General features: G+C 34.2%; 1 protein-coding gene across 11 annotated transcripts in view; it reads left to right on the top strand.

Moving 5' to 3' along the window:
* Positions 1-23,346, top strand: part of TSC22D1 (TSC22 domain family member 1) — a 131,771-nt gene that overhangs the window by 8,768 nt on the left and 99,657 nt on the right. For 2 of the 11 annotated variants that reach the window (XR_006888979.1, XR_006888978.1), the window contains exon 3: positions 22,894-23,050. The exons of the other annotated variants lie outside the window; for them this stretch is intronic. The gene's annotated coding sequence lies outside the window, so the exon portion shown is untranslated. The remainder of the gene's footprint in view (positions 1-22,893; positions 23,051-23,346) is intronic. 11 annotated transcript variants of the gene reach the window in all.

The raw sequence follows: 23,346 nt of genomic DNA, 5'->3' as shown, positions 1-23,346 counted from the left end.
TTTTCCATCTCTTTTTGCTTTCCTTCTATTGAGTTTTCATCTGTTATCGTATATCTGATTTCCAAGAACTTTTGTTTTTGTCATTGCTCTTTTAAAATAGTATGCTGTTCTAATAAGCATAGTACTTTCTCTTAGCTGTCTGAATATATAGATGATGTCTTTTTTTCTTTAAAGATTTCTTCTCCTTGTGTGAGCTGTGTCCTCCAGTTTTCATTTTCATAGTTTTTATTGCCTTGGGTCTTTATCTTTTATTTTATATCCCTTCCTTAGATGGTTGGTGGTTGTGTGTAAGTGTGGGGAGTAAAATGCTGATTAGAAATTCTCAGTGTCTTGTTAGCTTCATTGTATGGTAACCTGGCTGGGCTGTTTGGTTGAAAGACTTTTGATGTCAGTATCTTCATGTCTTTCCTCTGATCTGGTTAGATTCCCTCTAGAAGGCTCTTCTGATATCTTGCATGGAGGTGAAAACCTGTCTGTATTCTGGCCACCAGAGGGAGCTGGGGGTGTGGCTAGGGGGTTAGGGGGGTGGGTAGTGTGGGGTAAAGGTCTTTGGGAGTCTTAGCATCCATATGTGTTTCTTTACTTAATCACCCTGTTTTCAGTGTATTCTCTTGCCTACTGCTGTGCCTAAGGATCTTGTATTTTATATTCTTCAGACAATATATTTTCAATTTTTTTGTTGGGGAGGGACAGTTGGGATCTGTGGGGCTGGTTGCTTCTTAAACAGACTTTTAGACAATCTTCCTTATTTTAGCACCCTCTCTCCCCCACATCCCACTTCAGATATATGTGGTACTGCCAATTCCTGAGTCTTTTGGGGATTTTACAGTTTAAATTAGGTTTGTTCTTGGCTTTCTCTACTGTTTGCTAAAGATTTGATTTTCTAGTGTTTGCTAAGTCATTTGTCGCTCAACCATCTGCTTTCCAGCTTCCAAATTTTTGTTGCTATTGTCTTTTCACCTGTTCTCTCAATTTTCGTAGGCTTAGGTCTTTATATCTTACATTAATTTTTGGTCGTTTTAGTGGGATTTTTAGGAAAGGAGTATAAAGAAGATGTGTATGTGTTTACTATTATTGCACATCTGTCTCAACTGTAGAATACTGAACTATTAAATATAAAGAATGATACTAATTTTAATAAAGTCATTGCTCCAAGATTTGATCTATATTGACTACGTAAGTTTTAAGAGTGGAATTGCTTGGCTTATATCCAGCAGAAATGAGAATACTATTTAACTCAGTGTTTCAATTCATAGAAGTGTTTAAAAATGTTAGGATTAGATTCAGTTAATATGTATTGTCACATTTAACTAACTCAACAACCTTGTGAATTAAGTATTTTTCTGTTTTACTGATGGATAACCTGAAGCTTACTTAGTTTATTAGAGAGGCCAAGTGAGTTGTCTCAGTTTACATACATAGCAGTAAAGCAGAGCTAGAATTAAAAGCCATTCCTCCAATTCAAAATCTAGTGCTGTTTCTGTTATTTATAAAAGCCAACAAGAGGTAAGCCCAATTCCCATAAATAATATTAGAGTGGCTGAAAACCTGAAAAATGGCAGGCTTCATTGGTTTATGTCTGAGTACCAATAATGGAATTATCATAGAAGATATCAACATTTACCTGTAAGCCCTTGGTGAGAAGAAAGTGGGTAAAATCCTCACAGTGGTCTACCTGGAATGCAGTAGACATTCAAATGTTGAATGAATTAGTTTTTAACATGTTTTTTCTTTTAAAAGTTGTAGGAGAATTATTTTTTCAGGAAAACCATTTTAATTTTCTAATAATTTAAATTTAGTCTTTGTAACATTGGCTTCAGAATTGCAAAACAAGTAGATTTTATTTCTTGTTTAGAAAGTTTAATTTAAAAAGGTGAAACTGCAGAGCATGACCTGTTCGGGTGCTGCAACGTTAGGACTGCACTGCAATCTTAGAGCCCTGGTGGTTGGTTTTGCTGTGTCACCGTGGTGTTAGGGTTGAGTATGTCATGGTAAGAATATGCTTTAATGGCTGATTACAAGAAATTACATGAGGGAGAAAGTTTTTTAAGCATGATACATTATTTTAAAGAACTATTTTAGAATGAGTTTTAGATTCTAGGTTGGCTTTTTTTCTAGTCTCAGATATATTCAAACGTCCTCCCCCGCCACCATTTCTTCCTTACCAGTCAGTTCGAGCTGGAAATCTTATGTGACCTTTCAGTGTCATTAGGCCTAGTTGACCTTTTTAGTTTTTCTTCCTTCAAACACTCAGTCTCTTTTGCTTACAGTTCTTTCCACCTTTCTGGCCACTCCTTTTCGGTCTCTTTCAGATTCAACTCTTCTATCAGACTTTCATTGTTGGAGTTTCTTTGGATTTTTGAGTTCTCCTTCTTCCCACTTTCTACCTTTTCCCTAAGTAATCATCTGTTCCATGGCTTTAAATACAGTCTATATGCTGTCAACTCTTGAACACACATCACTAGCCCACACTTCTTAGCTTTAGACTGGTAACAGTCAGCTGCCTTCATACCATCTTTAGTTGCACTCTGATAGGCCTCTCAATCTCAACAGATCATAAATTTAACTTTTCATTACTTAATCTCTCAGATTTCTTTCTCCTTGAGTCATCCTCATTTTAATAAATATCATTCTTACTCTAGTTCCTCACTTTAGAAACTTGAGAGTCATTTTTGATAGCTCCCTTTTCCTCATCCTCTACATCCTGATCTTTACCTTTATAATATATCTTGAACTCGTCTTTTTTCTTCTGTCTTGATTGCCACAACTTGTGTAAGATAACATATTCAACTCTCACTTACAGTACTGCAGTAGCTTCCTCACTAGCCTGCATACATTCTTGCCTTTCTCTAATATTATATCTTGTAGTCAGAATGATATTCTTAAAATGGAAATCTGTTCATATCACTCACTTGCTTAAAACCCCTTAAAGCCTTCCGATTTCTTTTTAGATACTTACTTTTAGCTTTTCCTTATTTCTGGTCTCATATTTCCTTATTTCTGGCCTCTCACTTTCCCCTTCACTTTCTCCATTCCAACTGCCGTCTTTCAGTTCCTAGAGTTGCCATCCATTCTTAACTTTTTCTTTTAGGCTTTGGCACACGCTGTTCCTTTAGCCTGAACGTATTCCCTGTGTTACCTTCCCTCCATTCCTCCTTAAAGCTTAACTGTCACTTTTTGAGAGGCCTTCTCTGACATACCAGTCTAAACTTAGGTTCTTTGTTAATACTGTTAAATAGCACCTTGTTCTTTTATAATGCTTATTACAGTTTGTAATTAATTTTTGTTTTTTGTGATTATCTTTGATATCTGTTTAAGCTTCATCCATAGCCGTGTGTGGTTTGCTACTGTATATCCAAGTATATCTCACTGCTTAACAGACAGTAGGGACTCAGTAAAAATCTGCTTAATGAATAAATGAAGAAAATAGATTTTTAATATTGGCATAGGATAATCTTTTTAAAAACACTCAGGATATATTTGAAAGGTAAATAAATTCTTTATAGATGTTCATGTGACAACAATATTATCTCCTTTAATAGAGATGATTGAGAATTAATTGACTACTTTTTGCCATGTTTGTGAACCGAAAAAGCAATACTTAGTTGCTGCTTTTAACAAGAATTTTGTTTTATGTTTATGCTTATTTTGTATTTACTTATGTTTATGCCAATAAAAGTTCTTCAACTTGAATAAAGCGAAAAAATCTCCTATTTATTTAAAATTAGACTATCAGTATTCTTTATCTACTTTTGACCGGTTCAGCTATTTAGTATATAATGATTCTTAGATATCTGTTACCTTGAAAGTCCTTTGGTACAATTTCAGCTGTTGAAAATATAGGCATTTAACTTGTAAAATACCACTTTTTTATGTTGAGAGTTTTCTTTGTTACATAATTTAGTAAGTGTTGAGTTAATTATTTGTGTAAAATTCCTAACTTACCTATTTTACTTATGGTCATTTTAGTTACTTGTTATTAAACCAATAAGTTGTGGATTATATGAAGGGAGAGAGACTCTGAAGAAGGTTTGACAGTGATCAGAATGAGCAGTAAATTAATTGATGGGTATTAACTAGGAGTAAAAAACATTAAGAGATGAGGCCTTTACTTTTAAGGTGGGAGTAATTTAAAAAAGAAGGGAAAATATAGAATCTGTTTTTGTAGTGCAGTGATCATCAGAGGTTAGTTCTGAGAGCTTTGAACGGTTTTCATATACTTTGTGTGGATACATCAGTGTTAAACCTGGTGGCTTGGCTGAAAACCATATTTGTGTTGACTGGGGAGAAGATTTAATGTGGCTTGATTTGATTAAGGATTCACTTTAGATCATGGTGAATGCTGTTGTCTTTCCTCATCCATGGAGCCATAGAGTAAAGAGTTACCCTGAGCTTCATGTGGATAAGACAGATGAGATAGGATCTTATTTTTCCAGGCCTTCCAGATTATTTTTGTAACATCGGCTCACTACTCAGGTTGAAGAACTCCTGATACCCTATGTACATGCCCCAGTAGTCTTTTTTGACTAAATTATAGATGTATTGATGATAAAATTGCATATTGTTGATGAGACTTCATTCTCTCCCAGCTCACCTCGCTATCTAATTTCTTTGGTTATTAGGCTTTCTTAGTGTATATTCACAGGTAACAAACAGCATATTGATAGTTAGGAATGCTTTGAAGGTATAAATATATAATTGAAATAATATCTAAGATTAAGTTTTTGCTGTCATGGATGCAATATATTTCTAGTGGTGTTGGTAATAAAACCTTAGTCTTGTATGATTTTTGGGGGTTGTTTTTAACAAAGCTCTTTGAAATAGGTTATGTCCTCTTGAGTCCTACCAGTCTTAAAGTTGATAGGATGCTTTTGTTCAGTTTTCACAGAGGAAGAAACTGAGTCTTGGATTCATTTTTTGAGTCAGTGTTTAAATATTGAGTTCCTACTATGTGTTATGTACTGTTTTTAGCTTGTTCATAGACAGTCTCTACAACAATTTAGTAATAATAGTAGTAGTAATAGCTGTAGTAGGAGTAGTTGAAAATTATAGTACTTATTATGTGCAAGACTGTTCTAAGTACTTTACATGTATCAACTTATTTAATTCTCAGAACAATCTTATGAGGCGTAGGTACCATTTTTATCCCCATTATGCAGGTAAGGAAACTGAGGCATAGAATGAGGAAGTAACTTATTCAAGGTCATATACCTAGTGAGTGGGAGAAAGGATTTAAATCTAGGCAGTCTGGTTCCAGAGTTTGTGCTCTTAATGACTTTTGTGCACTGTTGCTTCTGTAGCATATGCTCAGAACCAACGCATTCTGACTGTTGCTTCGTCAGTCAACTGAAATGCATTGGGAGGCGCTAGGAACTACAGATATTTCTGTCTCATTATATCCTCAAATACTGGTTTTGATCTTAGAAGTTTGGGTGGGGATGCTACTCTTGTTCTTGTACTCAGGAATATAAGCTCCATAAGAGCAAGGACCTTACTCCTCTAGTTTACCTTTGTATTCCCACTGCATGCAGTAGTGCCTGGCTCATATTATGTTGTGAAATATTTGTTGAATAAGTGAATTCAGACATGTGACAGAAAAAAACTCCAAAACATCCAGGGTAGGGATATAATTACTGCCAAATACTTTTCCATCCTTCTACCGTTACATGTGCAGCTGTTTTGGAGTAAGGCTCACTTTTTCTCAGATATGTTACTGTACCTGTTATATTAAATTCTCTTTGTCTATCCCTCATCGACCTATCAAATTGCTATATTTATTGAGTAGGTACTGGGTGTAAATACATGTAGTAATGATGTAGGCAAAGATGTAATCAAACATGGTTCTTGCCCTCAAGGAGTGTATACGGCATATCCTTGGGGAAATTATATGACAGTGTAAGAGCTAAATAACAGTTTTAAACAACATAGAATAGGAAATCAAAGAATCAGAAATTTAGAGCTAGAAATCTTGAGATCTCCTTCAACCCTTGGTGTGTAGATGGAGGAACAAGTTCAGAGGGTTAAGACTGACCTAGTGCCACAAATTTTGTTAGACTGGCACTAGAACTGTAGTCTCCAAAATGACATAGGCAGTTGCATTCAGAATTCACAGATGGGATAGAATTGACCTTTGGTAGGTCAGGAAAACAGTGTTATTTGAACTGACTTTTCGAATGTTTTGGGTTGAAGGAGAATGTTTCAAGTGGAAGAACATTAATAAAAATGAGAGAAAATAAAAACATTCTGGGCATCAGTGAGGCAACAGTTAGTTGGACTTGATAGTGTAAGTTTGTCTAAGGAAGTGACAGGAAGTTATGGGAGATTGAACTGGGGAGTGATTTGGCCCTTAACGCGTGTTAAGTGATGTTCAAGGAAGATTAGTATAAAAAGAATGTGTAGTTTGGATTGGAGTGGTGATACACCTGGAAGCAGGAAGGACCAGTTAGGAAATTGTGTTTTTCTGTTATTAATGAAGGAAGGAAATAAATTAGGAGCATAGTGATTTCCACTGTAAAATGATTTAGTACAGGAACCCTTTGGTTAGCAAATTTCTCAATTTATAAAAATACTGATTTACTTTCCTAGCTTCTCTCTCAAAGCAATATGTTTCTCTTCTCATTGTGAAAAAGAAAAAAAAAAAACAACCTAATTTCCCAGAAAAGCTGTTATCTGCAGCTGCAGTTTTAAAGGTCTGAACAATAGGTGGTTATAACCTTCAGGTAGGATTTTTGGCAATTTAATGTTTTCATAGGGTTTATCTGTGTCTGTAATCCAAAGCAGATGTGTCCCAAATATATTTAGTAGTGAAAAGAAATCCAGGTGAATGTGAAGTAATATTTTAGGATTGACTGGTTCTCTACGTTAGTAATCGTAGAGACCTTTGCCTGCCTTCTTTTCATACTAACCAGATCCCATTGCCAGTCTCTTCCAGGCAGTGGAAAGAGGAATTATTTCTTCCTATACTCTGAGCACTCCTAGGTTTCCACCAAAAAAAGAAATGGTATAAGATTTATTTAAAATGTGAAAAGCATTAATGTTATCATTAACACGAAATACGAGTAAGTTGATTATTTTATTGACATTTAAAGTGACTCAAAGCTAACTTACTCCTTTATATCTTGGTGCCTTTTTTCACTTTCTTGCCATTTTTAAATTTTGAGAATACATATGCATATGTGTGGGCATACATATATATGTATATAATTTTTTAAAAGGACATTTTGAAATTGTTCCAAGGTTACAGTCATGCACCACATAATGATGTTTTGGTCAACAATGGACCCCCATAAGATTAGTTTGTATAGCCTAGATGTGTAGTAGGCTATACCATCTAGGTCTAAAGGGAAGAAAGAAATTTTCCTCTACCCTTCTAGGTTCTTCTGGTTGATCTAAGAATTAAATTGATATGAGACAGATTAACAGGAGAAAAACAAACAAAAGTTTAATAACACATATATACACGGGAGAAACCCAGGAAAACTGAGTAACTTGCCAAAATGGCCCGAACCCTCACATTAAATTCCATTCTCAGCTAAAGACAAAATATGTTACGGGTCAGGAGAGTCAGGAACTTCAAAGGGAAGGAAGGCAATTCACGGGTAGGTGAAAAGGAGCAAACGTTTGGAAAACAAGTGTTTGGCCACAAAGAAACAGAAGAACACAGAGGGGAGCCCAACAAACAGGCTTTTGTAGGTTCTTCCCTGTCTGTCACCTAGTTCATGTTATGCTAGGGTGATAGCTCCCTTCCTCAGACAGGTTTTTTTTTTTCACCTGAATTCTTTTAATCAACTAAGAGGAGGTAACGGGAAACTTTGAGTCTTTTGTTTCTTAAAAATAATCAGCCTAAAATAATCTTCATGTTAAAGAGTCCCAATTTGGGCTGCAAATTTTGTTCCCCTTCAGTATACTATGATGGGCACACAACGAAATCACCTCATGAGCATTTCTTAGAACATAGCGCCATCGTTAAGTGATGCGTGACTATACAAAGTCTCCTAGGTATTTGAAAGAATGTATTCAGGAATATAAAGGATAAAGCTAACTTTGAAAAGCCTTAAAGGCAGAATTGAGAAGTCTGGACTTAACTGGACATGGAATGGAGGGCCCCTTTTAGTTTTTGCACTGTATTCAGTGTTGTGTTTTAGGAAAGTGCTGACTTTATTTGGGATGTCTAGTTGCTTCCTTCCTTAATAGAGTATGAGAAACTCAGTAATTCCTTTTCTGTCAGTGGTAGGAATGGAGGCATATTCTCTTTGTGGTTGCAGTCTGAGATAATGGTTTGAATCGGTGACCTTGGCCTCATTAGGAAAGCTAAGGAGGTAAGGACCCGGTCCACACATGGTAACACTCCACTTATCCAGAGGTTGAACACTGGTAACCTAATCCTTTGGAACACAGCTCTGGAATGTAAAGGCCTCTAAAACTGCTTGAAATTGCTATCACAAAATAAAGCCATGTGGGTTGTTTTTTTTCTAGCTATTTTTGCATAGCATTTCTTGTCCTTTTTTAGCCTTTTTTTTTTTTTAAGTTTTATGTTTGCTAGCTTTATCATTTTAAAGCAAATGAAGGGAGGGGAAGGAAAAGAAATGGGGTTCTGAAGCTTATAGGGTGACATTGAGAAAGTAGCAGGTTATAGCCTGACAGCAAGGTAGGAGTTAGAAATTTTAAGAAAACTTCAAAGAAATATGATACGGTATTGAATGTTCATCAGTTGAAAGTTAGATTATGTTTGGTATATTAAGGAAGCATGGACATAAAGAATAAATTCCAAATGATGTTAATTACTGAGTTATGGAAAAGAGAATATTTTTAGTTGTATTTGTCACCACTGTATCATTTAACCATTGACAAATCACTTTACTGCTCCATGTTGCTTTTTTCCCATTCTGAAATAAGACAAGTGCTTCACATATTCCTAGCTTTCAGGCTAGTAAGGTTATTCTGAAAGAAATTCATAACGTCTTATAACTAGAAGCTAGACCTCTACAGATAGAAATTACAGAGAATATTTTCAGTAGTACAATTAAAAGTCCCTCATAGATGCTAAATTTTAAGTAAATTATTAATAATTTTTATTTTTAGTGAAATTACTGATGAATAAATGACATGTCAGTTACCTACTCTCATAAGGTATTTTGTAGATACTTGCTAATTTAGGTGTTTTGCTATAATAAAGATTATTACCCTCCAATGTTTTCTTTGAAATGTTTTTATTAATTACCTTTCTCAACACAGTAAATTAAATAATTGTATTAAGGGAAGACGATTTGTCTCATTTCAGATGTTTTTAATCTTCTTTTTGAGAAATGGATAACCAAACCTACCTACTTTCTTTCGTATGGAAGTTTTTGTTTATGCTTAATATTAAATTAATTTTGTTTTCTTGCTTGTGTCCTTTTAGACAGTTTTGTTGTGGTATTTTCAACAATGACAAGGATTCTCTCTGTTGAGGAAATATTCGCATGTTTTAAAAATTACTTTTTAAAGATAGTATTCAGGAAAACTTATGTTAGCAAATTTATTTTGGAAAAACTGCTGGTTTATAAGTTACCTGTTTTGCTTAATTTTTGTTTCTTCGAGTGTGTTGTTTTGGGAGCAAGGTGGTGAGGTGGATTGAGAAAATCCCTGGTCTGGGTTTATAGTGCTGTCCTCTGATCAGATGCTGATAAGCCATCAGCTGTCGGGGTCTTTCTTTTTCTTTAAAAGGCTTTATCACTGTGCTTGTCTTAACTTCTTTTTTAGAGTCAAGCATGGAGCCATGTCTTATCTTTGGTTGCTGCTCCATGTTATTGTAGAATCTTGGGATAAGGGATTTGGCTGATTGCTAAGCTGTTCTTCATCTTCGTTGTGTTATTTTCCTTTTTGGGGATCTACCAAACATTATGTACTAGTAATTCTATGAAATCACAGCAGGATTTATATGTTTGTACAACCAGTTTTTATTTTATTATTAGGATTTTTACCTATTTTAAGGTTCCAGAGAGGAAGGGTGGATCCAGAATGAGGAGATGGGATTAATTCAAACTGGATATCTTACTAGTTTCCTGCTTCCATTTTTGAATCCCATAAGGATAAACCGTGATACTGCATCCTAATCCTTTTAGGAGCAGGTATATGTAATGCTTGTTGAAGGTACCTAATATTTGATTTAGTAATCTCTTTAGCTTTTCTTTTTTGTGAAATTATAAAAGATTGATAATAAATTCATAGGGGACCTGAGTATTGTATGACCGAGAGATGATTCTAAAATTTCCTTTACTGTATTATTGGCTGATAAATTACTATAGGTAAAATATTATTAAATAACTTGGTCACATAACTACTAAGTGATAGAGATAGTATTCCATTAAATGATTTGATTCCAAAGCTTGTCCTCTTAACATTCTGGAGATTTCCCTGGCCCACTGATAAGCAGCAAGTGGTGACAGCTGACAACTATAAAAAGCACTTCTTAGCCTACTAGTGTGGAGGCATTTGGCCTTATAGATTTCATTGGTTCCTCATTTTAGAGTTGTACAGTGACTGATGTTCCTAATGATGATCCTTTCGATCTTAATTTAGTGATTATTTTCTCTTAATACATTTGAAAACATTTCCTATGCAAAATTATTAAATTTTCCAAATTTTTGCTAGAGAATTAACTTCAAATTTGGAAAATTTGTGTAAGTGGAATTCAGTTTCTGAAGAATAAATGAATGTGGAGATTGTTTTATGACATGAACATTTCAATAAATTAAATTGGTAGCCTTCCATTGGTCTCAGTGAGCTTTTACTGTAAGCTGTTGATACTAGGGTATTTTTTATGTTTAATGTGATCTAATTATAGTAAAATACTTTTTTAAAGTAGAAAGCTCATTTTAATCAATTGAATCATAATGACATTTTATGACTCAGATCTTTAATTTTGAATGGTTATAGCTTGGATTCGCATCACATGATTATTATTGGAACAAGAAAATGCTAATTTACATGAATGCTTTCTTTTTTTATATTCTCCCCAAAGCCCCCCAGTACATAGTTGCATATTCTAGTTGTAGGTCCTTCTGGTTGTGCTATGTGGGACACCACCTCAGCATGGCCTGATGAGTGGTGCCATGTCTGCGCCCAGGATCTGAACTGGTGAAACCCTGGGCCACTGAAGCTGAGTGCCTGAACTTAACCACTCTGCCATGGGACTGGCCCCAAGAATGCTTTTATAATAAGTTGAAAAACAGGAGATTTACCTTGTCTTTTTGCTCATTATCCTAGAAGGGGGAGTTAATTTTTTTAATCTAAGACAATTGTTTGTGTTAGGTATTCTTTTAATTCAAAGTTTTTACAGTAGAGCTGCTTTCCTTCATTTTTGTTATATTCTTCCTGATTCATTTATAAACATTGGAACTATAGAAAGATACAATTGGATTTCTTTTGAATTGTAATTAACAGTAAAGATCTATCTTAAATTTTCACATCTTGTACAAGTCGATTGCATTTCTAGACATTTTACTCATTGATATGCTTTGATAACCTAAATTTGCCAATCTCCCCAATCCATGTAGGCAGTCACATTGAAGAGAGAATGTTTTAAAAATGGAGTTACCTTCTCTGAAATGGACAGGCTAAAAGAACCAATTTGAGTTTTTTCTTTATTTACAGGTTTAGTTGTGTTTCCAGTTTTACTCAGATTCTTAGCCTATGAGAATCTACCAGTAGCTTATTAAATTAGCTTATGAAGAAACCAACCCACTGTGCAAAAACGAGCTTTTAACAAGTTGACACATTCGTCTAACAAAAACCAAGTTGTGCTATATTTGAGCTTATGATTATGTGACCTAAATGCCATTAATACAGTGGTCCTCTGAGTTAGAGGCTCAGTGCGTGAGTAGGGGAGACAAAACAGGGAAATAGAAAGGTAGTAGAAGACTAATAAAGGGGACGGAAGGGAAAGAAGATCTGGTGATAGTTGGTAATTTATTAAACAGTTTTGTTGCCTGCATCTGTAAATCTAGCTAAATATAAAGTATTTTAGAAAAATTACTTAAGCTAGTTTAAGCAATTGTCTGTTAACCTGGAAGGCTTTTTATAGTATTTCTGTTCTTTTCGGATATTGTGATGATTTATTTAAGAAGTATTTACTGAATGCTTGTTTTGTATGTTAGCACTGAGCAAAGGTATAAGGATACAAAGAAAAAAGTTATGGATTTGGTCTAGTACCCTGAAGAAGCATTGTAAGATCTTGATATGGCTTCTAAATTGTCCAAATTAAGTTGTATTATGTTTAGTTTTTATTCAGTATATGGTGTGCATGACAACTTTTTTATTCAAATAAGTTAATTAATCTGGGCTATAGGTTAATGAGCACAGAGCATAATGAGGTAAAGTTTAATGAGCATTAGCCTTGGCATCAGATCTGGCATCTGATCTTGTTTATGCTACCTCTTCATTGTATGACCTTTGTAAATGTAAATATAAGCCCAATTTCCCTACCTTTTAAGTGGGAGTAATAGCTACCCTTACACTGTTGTTGAGAGAATTGAAGGAGATAAAGTAATAATGCACCTAGCTCAGTTCCTAGTAGTTTTGTAAATGGTAGCTGCTCTTATTACTGTGCGAAATAAGAATGATTCCTTTCTTAAGCACTGTAAATTAAAATTAAAACCTTGCTTACATATTCAGAGACTTTCTGTATACTATAGTTTTCTAAACCAGTGATCTGCACCTTTGTGACAATTTTGGTATAGCCTTTCTCACCTGGGGCTTCATAAGAGAATTAATTCCTACAGGAAGAGACTGACTACTTTCTCAATTCTAAGAATTGTGTATGTCTAGTATCACCATTGTAGATGCATAAGAGAAATGTGAATTTATTACATATAATGGAGGCATCAGGGATTAATTCTTTTACTGAATCCCAGGCTGCTAGGATATACTATATCTGACCTTCAGAAGTGCTTTGGAATTCTTAAATTTGCAGAAAAGTTGTTACAAAGCACACCGTCCTCTCTTTCTTAACCAGGGTAGGGGAATTTAGAAGGAATGTGGCGTCATGCAGCAGTTTGTTATACTCCAAAATAGAAGCATTACTCTAATCAGGTGATTCTTAAACTTTTTCATTGTAAAGATTGTTTTAGATGGGCATAATGTCCTGAAGACCATCTGTTCCATACGCAGTCCCATATGGGACTGAAGACTGTCTCCTTAGAAAGAATGGAATTAATCAGTTTGTTTTTAATAAGAGAATGAGTCAGTACCTGGTTTTTAAGTTTCAAAGATTCATTGAACTGGATTTTTAAATCTAGTATAAAAGTTTCAGAACTAGTATTTTTGGAAAACTAATTCTTCAAGCGAAAAAAAATAGTTCTAGAGCCCAGAAATTTTGGGGAATGCTTTTTGTTATATACATCTTGGAGTTTGACATTGCATTTTAGTTTATTAAAGACTGAGAAATTCAGCAGAAGAGAGACAGTTTTACTTATTGACTCCAGCTCTTTTGATTGTTTTTTTTTTTTTTTTAACTTTTCCTTTTTCTCCCAAAGCCCCCCGGTACATAGTTGTGTATTTTTAATTGTGGGCCCTTCTAGTTGTGGCATGTGGGATGCCGCCTCAGCGTGGCCTGATGAGTGGTGCCGTGTCCGCGCCCAGGATTCGAACCGGTGAAACCCTGGGCCGCCAAAGCAGAGTGCGCAAACTTAACCACGCAGCCACGGGGCCCCTCTTTTGATTGTTTTAACATCTTTAATGTCCTGTAGATCTGGAGTTCCTTGGAACACACTTTGGGAAATGTTAACCCACCTCATTTTATATATGAGAAATGTTCTGGGTCATATAGTTAAGTGATGGCAGGCTTCAAACCACGTGCAGCCCATCTCTATATTTATTGTTCTCCTCTAACAGTTCCTTTTCTGTTATACTATGTTAATTTTTTGTATTTGATTTATATTAGAAATAAAAGTATAATTGTTGTCATGTGAGAGTATATACCAAGTGAACCATCTGGCAGAAATTTAAGAACATATCTTGAGAAGTACAGCACTGACATATTTGCAACCTCATTTAATTGGCCCTGTCGTTGTAAATGGTTTGCAGACCTTAGGGATAGACTTCATATGTTTTGGTATATTCCTGGGGGAAATCTGTAAATAGGATAGAAAGAACTGGTTAACTCCACAAACATGCAAAGATAGGGAAGCTAATCAGAGTTTGTTCTATGCTTTGATTACTGTTAATATAGAACATTTTACTAACTTTACTTTGTGTTTCTTATGTTGTAGAGTTAAAGCTTGACATTGCTAACAGAGTAAAGGAGGCAGTTGAACATTCTTGCCTCCCGTTTATCCATTTCCTATGTTAGATTTATTTGAGAAGTGGAATAGGAAAGAAGTACAAAAAGGGATGTCAAAATACAAGGAGAAAAACTGAAGTCTTTTTGGGACTAGGAGATTTATCAAAGGGGTAAAAAGAGTGGTTATTGGAGATGTTTCTGAAGATACATCGGTAGATGAAGGAAGAAATTTTTGGCTCTTTTGGGAATATCTTTGAAGACAGACCACATAAAACTGCAGAAAGTCAGAATTTTTAAAGAGTTAGCTGCATTTGACAGTTTCAGAGATTTGATTCAAGTTTTGAAGGAAGAAGGGAAAGATTTTTTTTTCTACTTAGAAATATTATAATCTGGTGTTACTTCTGAATAAAATTTAAAAGCGATGTGTTAAAATGTGAAGGAGTATATAAGAGTTTCATTTTCTTAATGAAAGTATATCCACATGTGAAGTTTTCTCACTTGCTAAATTGAGGGCTTGAATTCTAGTAGTATTGGCGCTTTCAGGGGCTAAAATCCGAGATCGGTTGTGTGTTTTGCAGAGTTTTATTGATAGCCCGTACTGTGTTAACTAAGCTTCACATCTCTCTTATATCACATCCTATTTCTTAAATTGTTAGCTTGATGGTGGTGATATTCTTTCCCTTTCATGCTTTTCACCATTGTCTTTTTGGTAGTATTTTCCTTTTCAAGATGTGGATTGTGGCTATAAAAATCTTATTCCCGAAATGTTTGGAGAGTAGAATCAGCTATGAAAGCTGTGATCAGTAAAATACCAGGATTAAAGTTTTTTCCCAGGATTGAAATTTAGGATAGCATATCAGGTTGGACATTTTTCATTTTTCTGGTTTGTAGTCTTATTACTGTATAGAAATTAACTACCTGATGAGTAGTTGACAGACAAGCTTTTAAAATTTCTGATGGTTTACTGACATGGGCTCTAAAGTTCAGGATGCGGTTTCCCTAAGACTTGTAGATGCTATTGATATTATGACACACTTTTTTCATCACTGCAGGCTCAATGGCCAGACAAGTTATATATAATAGTATAGAGTAGATTAAAGGCATTATTTGTAATTAGATATCTGTTCTGTCTTTTAGAAAACCTACCCCACTTTATTGATAAAGAATTGGAAAGCACGCTGTTCTTATATAAAGTATTGTGTTCCTAATATCATATTTACATTGATATGATTGTATTATATTGATTTTTGTTAGACTCAAATTGAGATGAGGAAGACAATGACCTTCCTTTGGTCTTGTCTTTATATACTGAAGAATTTGAGTAGATATATTGTAACCTATTTGCAAATAATTTTTAAAATATATTAAAGTTTAGTAAGTTAAACTACATCATCCATAGAGAATATTGTATACTTTATAACAAACTAAAGACTGTTCTTTGGGTAGCAGAATTTAGCTCTGAATCAGTAGAGAATAAAATCCAATTTGTTATTGCTAGATTATTATTTAATCCTACTCATAACAGAAATAATGACTTAAATTGTAGATATATTGTTTAAATTACATTAAGATAATTAAACTCAGTAAACTCTTTATGAAATTCTCAGACATTTAAAAGACCACTCTATATATTTATCAGGCAAGTCAATAGATACGTAACATGTAAACTAGAAATTCAAAGTGGAAAAAACCTTTCTGCATCTTGGTTTTTTGTAGATACTTAAAAGGTGAGAGACATTTCTGATTACCATTTCAACATAGTTTTAGATACAGGCTTTTCAGGTTCAACAGAAACATCTGTTCCTAGGTTGTTTATTGCTCATACTGTTTTGCTACTCTTTATTTCTAAGTTTTATTGCCTTATCAAACTTTCATAGGTTGATAGAAATGGCAAAGCAAAGAATTGTCAACAGATTTACATTTAAATGAAATTGAAGGAAAGAATTTCAGAATTCTACTTAGAATTTGTTTATTCTAGCATTTTATCATATAAGTATTTAGAAAGTAAATTTAATTGTTAATCAAAATAATATGACTTGGAAAGGTATAAAATTAATCAAAACACAGGATCGCAGAGACAAACTAGTTTTGAATTTCCTGCTCTGCAGCTTACTAGTTGTGAGTTACTTTATGCCTTAGTGTCCTTACCAGTAAAATTGTGATGATGATAATATTGTATGGCATAGAGTTATTTTGAGGATTAAATGAGGCAGTATGTAAGAAAGTACTTGCCATATACTAAGCTCTCAATAAATGTTAAAAAACAAAACTGAAGGTTATGAATATTTACTTGTAACTGATTTTATAAGTGAAGGTGAATTATTTGGGAGTTTGATTTTTTAGTAAAAAAACATGTAAGAGTGCCAGTTATGGCACTAAACTGTTTCCTATGGAAATTTTTAAAGAAAAAAGTTATTATTTCTTCCATTTTTATAATGCAGGAATAAAAATTCATACATGATAATTTAAATTGGAAGACCTTTTTTGTGTTCTACTCCATCATGTACTTGCTGTAAAGTTATTTATTTCCACATTAGTTGTTGAACAAACATAATTCCGTTTTTCTGTTTGTGGGCGAGGTTTACTCTTAATCTCATTTAGTTTCTTCTGAATCAGAGTTCTCTGTATAGAGAACTATTTACCAAAGAAATAAAAATACATAAGCAAGACTATCACCATCTGATTACTTTTCTGGTATAAGTACAGAGCATGACATAAGGTTGTCATTTCCATTAAGATTAGGTTTTAGAGAAAGATTGGAGTGAACTCTTCCTATCAATAAAAAAATAGAGATTTATGTTTCTTCTCAGTGAATATTCCATAAGTGTGTCGAATATGGTAGTTTATCCAAAACATTTTGTTTTATTTTTTTATTCTTAACTTTGTCTTAAAATAACTTTAGGCTTACCAAAAAGTTATGAAAATAGTACATAGAGTTTCTATATACCTTCACCCAGCTTTCCCTAATGTTCGTATTTTATATAACTGTAGAACAAATACAGAAATTAGGAATTAGTGTTAATACTAACCAATCTGTAAACTTTATTTGAATTTTGACCATTGCCCATTAAATGCCCCTTTTCTGGTCCAGGATCCAACCTGGGATCTCATATTGTACTTAATTTTCACGTCTCCTTAGTTTGCTTCAGTCTTGGCTGATTCTTCATTCTCCCTTTCCCTTTCATGACCTTGACACTTTTAGAGAGTACTAGCTCATTAGAATGTCTCTCAATTTGTGTGTCTGATGTTTTTTCATGATCAGATTGAGATGCATTTTTGGCAAGGATACCACAGAAGTGATGTTATGTTCTTATCAGTGCATTATATCAGGAGGTATATGATATCAATTTGTCCTGTTACTGGTGTTATCTTGATCATTTGGTTAAGGAGGTGTCTGCCAGGTTTCTACACTGTTAAATTACTCTTCCGTTTGTAAATAACAAGTGTCTGTAGGTAGATATTTTGAGTCTATGTGAATATCTTGTTTCTCATCATACTTCCATCCATTAGTTTTAACATCCATTGATGATTCTTGCTTGATCAGAACCTTTCAAATTTAATTTTTTAACATCTTTTTTTTTAAAGATTTTTTATTTTTCTTTTTTCTCCCCAAAGCCCCCTGGTACATAGTTGTATATTTTAGTTGTGGGTCCTTCTAGTTGTAGGCATGTGGGACGTTGCCTCAGCATGGCTTGATGAGCAGTGCCATGTCCGTGCCCAGGATTCGAACTGGTGAAACCTTAGGCCGCCTATGCACAGCACTTGAACTTAACTACTCAGCCACCGTGCCGGCCCCTTACCATCTTCTTGTTGTTGACTCTTGTATTATTTCTTGTCATAGATGGATAAGAATCACAAAGGAATTAATGTAAAGGCAATCTAATTCATAAAATACAAATATTTTTCTTTCTATGGTCTTTTATATTCATCTTTTTCTGAATGCACTCATTATGAATGTAGCACAACACAACATCCTGGAATAAAAAATGTGGTGGAAAGATGATCCTTTTTTTTTGGTTTCCAGTAGCCTTATGTGTACTTCAGTATATGCTGGCCCTTATAAGAACAAAGCCAAATATTTCGTACTAGCAAAATAAACAAATGAAAAAGATACTAGAGAGGTAAAAGTAATGGGCTAGGTTAATCATGAAAACAGTTTGCCAGAGTAATTTAGAGATTTTTCTTAAAATTACTTTCACTAGAGTTTTCATTTTTGTCAAATATAGAAGCCTTTTTCATTCAAAGGAGGCAGTGGCAAATTTAAATGTTTTTGTGTTTAGTCTTCTTGACCCTGAAGTTGCCTTTTTAAAGTCAATTTGACCCTTAAGTTGACTTTTTTATAGTCGATATATATTTTTATTTTTAAATTTTTTTTGGTGAGGATATTGGCCCTGAGCTGACGTTGCCAATCTTCCTCTTTTTGCTTGAGGAAGATTGGCCGTGGACTAACATCTGTGCCAATCTTCCTCCACTTTGTATATTTACCACGGCATGGCTTGATGAGTGGTGTGTGGGTCTGCACCCGGCATCCGAACCTGTGAAACCCCCACCGAAGCAGGGCACGTGAGCTTAACCACTACGCCACGAGGCCAGCCCCATAGATACTTATTTTTATGATTGCCTTTTATCTTTTGTTCTATAGTGGGGTAACTACTCTAAAAATATGTTGTGCTGTGCATTGTTTTTTTAATCTATTTTACTTCTTCGTCTTATACCTTAGTCAGTAGAACATGAAGACACAGTTGGATTAGCTATTTCTTGTCTATCTTTTAACAAATATTTGACATTTAAACCTAATGGAGTAACTTGAATCCCAATAATATTTTTGGGTAATACTTTTTTCCAAAAGGATGAAGAGAAAATACATAGTGGTCTCCCTTATCTGTGATTTCTTTCACTTCCCCCCATTTGTTACCCACGGTCACCTATGGCCCGAAAATATTAAATGGAAAATTACAGAAATAAACAATTGATAAGTTTTAAATTGTGCACTGTTTTGAGTAGCGTGATGGAATCTTGTGCTGTCTTGCTTTGTCCCAGTCGGGACGTGAATCATCTGTTTGTCCAGGGTATCCACGCTGTGTATACTACCTGTCTGTTAGTCACACAGTTGCCGTTTCAGTTATCAGATCGACTGTTGCGGCATGGCAGTGCTTGTGTTGAAGTAACCCTTATTTTACTTAATAATGGCTCCAAAGCACAAAAGTAGTGATGCTGGCAGTTCGAATATGCCAAAGAGTAGCCTTAAAGTACTTCTTGTAAGTGAAAAGTTGAAAGTCCTCGACTTACTTAGGAAAGAAAAAAAATCATATGCTGAGGTTGCTAAGATCTATGGTAACTTTCATTATAGTATATTGTGTTATAATTGCTCTATTTTATTATTAGTTATTGTTGTTAATCTCCTACTTTGCCTAATTTATAAATTAAATTTTATCATAGCTATGTATGTATAGGAAAAAACATAGTATATATAGGGTTTGGTACTATACGTAGTTTCAGGCATCCACTGGGGGTCTTGAAACGTGTCCCCCACAGATAAGGGGGGACTACTGTATTGACAAATCTTGGAATTTGATTAGATGTTGAGTTCTTAAAACATTCCAATAGTTAGGGATTTTCATTCTCAGTACAATTTTCTTCTCTTTTAGGAAATTGCTCTCGTGATTAAGTGTGTATTTCATAATGCTATGCATTCCTCATAGTTCCAGGCTTTCTTCCTTATTTTGGTGTTTTTAAGGTGTATCTCGTTTGACAATATATACGAGATTGTGGTTTAGAAACGATCTTTTCCTCCAGAGTCAATACAATACCTTGGCTAACTAATTCTAAGGAAGCTGGGTTTTGTTTGCTTGCTTGCCTTTTCTCGAGATCTCTCACTTGTTTTAAAGTTGAAAATTTGAAATTGGATGTTCTCACAATAATCTAGTTTGTTTTCTTACTAATTTTAAATCTGGAAAAGAACATTAGAAAATCTATAATGGGTGTTGTAATTTAGGTAAAATTTGTATCATCTCAGGATATCTTTGAAATTTCTGCTGACCGTACTCAAAAATTAATCCTAGAAGCTGATGACCCCCGAACAAGATCCATGAAAGTAATGTAATACTTTTGATAGTTTTTATTTTCTTTAGGATTAGAAAGTTGAACTTTTTAGTGTCTACTTTAGATAGCGGCCACTTGACAAAATTCTCTTTTTCTTACTTTTTCTTTCTTAATCAGTATACTTCATTCATGTGTAAAACCTTTACTGAATTTACTTAACTCAGTGTGCCAAGCACTCTTCCAGGGGCTGGAGATACAGACTCACTGCTTCTGTTAAGGGTGTTCTTTCATTTTCTTCTTAATGCCAGCTAGGACTGTTGTGGATGCTTGGAGGGATTTGTGAGAAATTCTTTTTCTTTACAGAAGTGACAATAAGAATGAGTGGTAAAGATGAATTAAAAAAGATTACATCATGCTTCCGATTTAGCGTAGAATGTCTTTATGGATAATCTGTAAATTTATACATTAGCATATGCAACTTCAGATTAGTCAGTTATAAATCAAATGAAGAGAAATCAGTCTTTGTAGAAATGTGTTACCTTCTGTTTCATTGCTTAAAAATGATTAGCTGTAGTATTCCCTCTTTCTTCAATATTAGAAATGCTTAAAACTGATCAGTATATGCTCATTTAGTTATTTAGTATGAGAACAAATACGGAAAATAGTCTAGTTTGTACATTTCAGAATTTCTGAGTGGCCTTTACATATAAAAATACTTAGATTTATTGTTTCTAATTTGACTAGAACTAGATTTTCAGTAAGAATCTTTAGAAACTTAAGTATTTATGCAAAATATTAAAAAGATTTTATTGATCTGTTAAATTAATAGACCTTGTAACATCCATTTGGGTTTCTTTGTGGCATTTTAGCATTGCTGATTTTGTTAGTTTTGGTTTGGAATTGATTCTCTAGTGGTTGAAATGCAAGTCCTGCAGTGGACGACTGATTATTTTCCCTCCCTTGAGCCGTCTCTTGGAAGAATGCTATCTGTTAAAATAGAATTAGGTAAGGTCCTACTGTGTCGTTCTTATGAGTCTCCATCAATAGTAGTCTCAAAAAGATTGCTGTTTCTTGTTTGAATAATGATCTCATTTTGAAAGTGTTTTTACATTTTTCTGTATAAATGATACATTATCAAATCCATAGTCTTCATAAATTATTTACTCCTGAAGCAAGAGATACCAGCTCTCCTCAGTGATTCAGAATATTTTCTATTTAGGGAAATCTGTTTGTTTATTTCTTTTTGAGTATGAATATGTTGAATCCAGAAGTTTTGGTATTTCAGGCCAATTAAAGAAGGTATATCCTGGAAGTAATCTGACTTGGGAGAAGTGTCTAAGTGGATCTACTTCTGCAGCCAACTCTCCTATTTAACTTGCCCTATACCCTAACCTAAGGACATTTGTTTTTTTAAATCTAAGTTTGTTGTGTTTTTAATTTATATATTTTTCTGCGGTGTGGTAAATAAATCACGGATTTGGAGCTTCTACTTAGGGAGAAATTGCAAACTTAGGCCAGTATTAATCTGAGCAAGATATGATTTCTTGGAAGTTGTTTTTCATTTTTCAAAGTGAAGTGGGCCTGTAAGCTTAAAAAAACCTACCAGGTGTATTTCCTGTTCCAAAATGGAGTGTTCCCTTTTTGCCTGTATTTTTCAATGAGATATTTTGTTAATACTGATTAGTATTCAAGAAATGAAGGAAACCTGGGAAATTTGGGAAATCGTATCTTGTTTGTACTGTCTGAATATATTTTTTAACTTTACGAAAGTAAAGTTTTACTTAGATCTTATTAATGTGGGAATCTTTAATTTTCGTGGTTTAAATTGAAATATTATTAGACATGAAAAAGAATGATTTTTCGAAGAAATTGATTAGAAAAGGCTAGAGGATGATTGTTTAATAATTTTAAAAGCATTTTTGTAGCACCTGTTTGTACTGTACAGGTACAATGAAAACATAGCTCTGATGAATTAATTTTAAGCCTTTCTCATCTGTTAAAAGTGCCACCCTTTAAGAACTCCAGCTGTGGAAAACTTTGTTAATCTGTCTGAGATTTTTGGACTCTTGAAAATATCTAATTAGATTGCATTTCTTGAGATATGTAGTATTCAGATCTTTTTCTAATTTTTACTCCTTTCCTCTCATCTTCCCTCATATACCGCCTCAATATGATTATACTGTAAAATACTGTTTTAAGCTATTGCTCAAAAAATACTGTCTCTTCAAAACTAAAAGATTTTAGGACTTAAAATCTATTGGAAAGTCAAAATGAAAAAATCGCTGCCATGTAGGCTCATAAAGTCGTCCTGTAGTTAGTTATTTGATACCTCTTGCTAGGTGGCGTTTTCACCCCCTTGACTTTTTAGATTTCTTTTTTCATTTCTTTCTTTCTTTAATTTTTGGAAATTACAGTTCTGATGGTTAAAGTCATAGATTTTCTTTTCTTAGTTGAGACTGTTTTCATTTCTCACTTGTACAGAATTGAATATATTCCTAAAGCAGAAGGGTTAGCTTGTTCTTTCATCTTTAGGCTTTTACAAAAATTTAGTCTAAATGTTGTTAGGTAATGGAATAACCATTCCTTTTCAGCTATTGCTCTGTTTCCAAACTGGCCGGCAGAGCCAGGAGGAAGTGAAGGCATTAAAAACTAACTTTGGTTGGTTGCTACCTTCTTAGTGCTGAGACTATAACCTTTGTTGGTTGATTGCTAGAGAACAAGAGAGCACAATCCTCGTTCCACTCACAGGTAAGGAACTTTGTGATAACCAGTTGGTGTGAGAGAGAGATTACTTGATAGCATTTTTTCCCCTTAATTTACCCCAAAATATAACGTGTCCCTGAAATAGGATAGTGTGATTCTGTTTCATATGGCAGGAATGTGCAGCACCTTTCTATTTAGAATAAGATCTGAAATTTAATAGGGATATGTCACTCTGTACCACAAAGTATAATTGATCTGTTTTCCACTGTTAAAATTTATCTTGCAGTCCCTGTAACTTTAAATAGATATCTGCCTGTCTTTTTCTCCTTTCAGCTTTTCCT

This window comes from Equus quagga, chromosome 6 (genome assembly GCF_021613505.1).
Source record: "Equus quagga isolate Etosha38 chromosome 6, UCLA_HA_Equagga_1.0, whole genome shotgun sequence".
Classification (NCBI taxonomy): domain Eukaryota; kingdom Metazoa; phylum Chordata; class Mammalia; order Perissodactyla; family Equidae; genus Equus; species Equus quagga.
Note: the sequence above shows the minus strand (reverse complement) of the source record. Positions and strands in the feature narration are given on the sequence as shown.